Source organism: Anarrhichthys ocellatus, unplaced genomic scaffold, assembly GCF_004355925.1.
Source record: "Anarrhichthys ocellatus isolate YVR2014 unplaced genomic scaffold, GSC_Weel_1.0 scaffold28, whole genome shotgun sequence".
In the NCBI taxonomy this organism is placed as follows: domain Eukaryota; kingdom Metazoa; phylum Chordata; class Actinopteri; order Perciformes; family Anarhichadidae; genus Anarrhichthys; species Anarrhichthys ocellatus.
Window position 1 is genome coordinate 1 of NW_022280058.1, and position 2,471 is coordinate 2,471.

The window sequence follows — 2,471 nt, forward strand, 5'->3', positions numbered from 1 at the left end:
AGCTCTCACTCTCTGAAGACCACCTCCATCTTCTCCAGAGTGCTCAGTCCTCAAACATCCACCATCCACCACCCACCAAGGACTGGACAAAGGTCAGTGTCCATCCAGCATCATATGAGGGGACTGTGAGGAGAGCTGTGGTTCAGCTGGAGGAGACGCTCAGTAAAAAGATAAAGAAGCTGCTTGAAGCTGAGCTGAAGTGGGTCCAGAAGTTTGCAGTGGATGTGACTCTTGATCCTGATACAGCTCATCCTAAACTCATCTTGTCTGCTGATGGGAAACAAGTGAAACATGGTGATGTGAAGAAGAATCTCCCAAACAACCCAGAGAGATTTTCTCACTGTGGTTTTGTTTTAGGAAAGAAGAGCTTTTCTTCTGGCAGATTTTGCTTTGAGGTTCAAGTTAAAGGAAAGACTGCATGGAATTTAGGAGTGGCCAGAGAGTCGATCAACAGGGAGGGAAACATCACACTGAGCCCTCGGAATGGTTACTGGACCATATGGTTGAGGAATGGAAATGAGTACAGAGCTCTTGCTGGCTCTCCAGTCCCTCTCTCTCTGAAGTCTCAGCCTCAGAAGGTGGGGGTGTTTGTGGATTATGAGGAGGGTCTGGTCTCCTTCTATGACGTAGATGCTGAAGCTCTTATCTACTCCTTCACTGGCTGCTCCTTCACTGAGAAACTCTTCCCATATGTCTGTCCTTGTAATAATGATGGAGGTAAAAACTCTGCCCCTCTGATCATCTGTCCTGTCAATGAAACTGAGTAGACTGATGATATTTAAATGAAAAAGATTCATTGTCATATACAATATAACTCATTAATTAACTACAATATAATTAATTGATTTGATGTCTGTCTACCAGCTTCCCCTACACACCTGATTCATTAACTCATTTAACCATGTCACCACACCTGTGGTTCCAACCTGACAAACTCATCTCATCATTCTTACAACAAACAGAACTTCATTTAAATACTGTTGTACTTTTTACACAGTATGCTTTTGAATGCAGGACTTTTACTTGTGGAGTATTCTCACAGTGTAGTTTTAGTATTTTTACTCAAATCAAGGATCTGAATACTTCTTCCACCATTGATGAAAGTGTACCTGAAAAAGTCATGATGTCGAAGGAGATGGAAACAGGAAGTGTCCTGACAATTCAGTCATAAAAAGTTATTTACACAGGGGTTCTCTTTCTGAACTATTAAGAGATGACAAATGTTATTCGTTGATTTATCAGTCAATAAATAGAAAAAATATCCTGCAATTATTAATATAATTGTTTGAGCGATTTTTTTTATAGCAAAAGTGTCCAAAATTCACAAGTTCTGGCATCTCAAATATGAATATTTGCTGATTTTCTGGGTTCTCTATGATATCAAACCAAATATCTTTGGATTTTGGGTTATTATAAATCATACTGGGCATTTGTTACTTTTTTTGACATGATATTGAATTTTAATTCTGTTTTATGTTGGGTTTTCAACATTTAATCAGTTTTAAGTCAATGATTGATAGTCAGTATATTTACTAGTTACTATGTCATCTGGTTATTGAGTTTTAATGTCTAAGATGCATTTATGTAGTTTTTCATTTCATTATTTGATTTTGTATTGCCTCTAGATCAGAGGTCTTCAACAGGGGGTCCGCGAAATGTTTGGTTGATTACACAATATTTTAATTAAATTTATTTTCTTTTTAATTTTTCTTTTTTTTTTTCAAACATGAATCTGTCCATTATTTTAATAGTTCAGTATTGTATGCAAGATAACAGGTATGTTTATGCATGGCAGTGGCACTAATAGGAGATCACTCATTTTCGTTTTCACATTTATGTTTAAAATGAAAACATCAGTTTGAATAGCTTGTATGCATGATTATCACGCAATTGACAGACAATGTTGATATTGGCATTGGTATCACTGACAAGGTATGTTTCTAAATGGCAGTGGCACGGCCACCCTACTCACTGTACCTTGCACATGTTTAAAATAAAAACATGAATATATGAACCTGTGTATTTGAATAGCTTAGTATTTAATGCACAATAAAGAGGTATGTCTATACATGGCACTATAGGCCCAGTTTAATATAAAACACAATGTTATAGTCGGGGGTCCCTGCTCCATCTCTCTATCAGTTTGGGGGTCCTTGGCCTGAAAAACGTTGAAGACCCCTGCTCTAGATCTATGGGTCTTTTTTTTTTTTTTTTTTTTTATCAAGGTAAAAAAACAAAATAATTTACAAGATTCACGATATTCAAGATCATTTATCCTGATGTTGGCTACTGGAGAAAAAGTCATAATCATTGTGGCATAATAACAGAAATAAAGTCAATGTTTGTTAAAAACAACAATGTTTATGGTGTTATTCCTAATTCAGGTCCAACTAACTCAGTGTGACCACTATTGTACTTTTACTTTGAAATGTAAACTGCTTATAAAGTTATTTTGAAAGTTGAAACCGGAA

At 36.3% G+C, this 2,471-nt stretch overlaps 1 pseudogene; it reads left to right on the top strand.

Moving 5' to 3' along the window:
- The first annotated feature begins 5 nt into the window (after positions 1-5).
- Positions 6-1,644, top strand: LOC116392131 (E3 ubiquitin-protein ligase TRIM21 pseudogene; annotated as a pseudogene).
- The last annotated feature ends 827 nt before the right edge of the window (positions 1,645-2,471 follow it).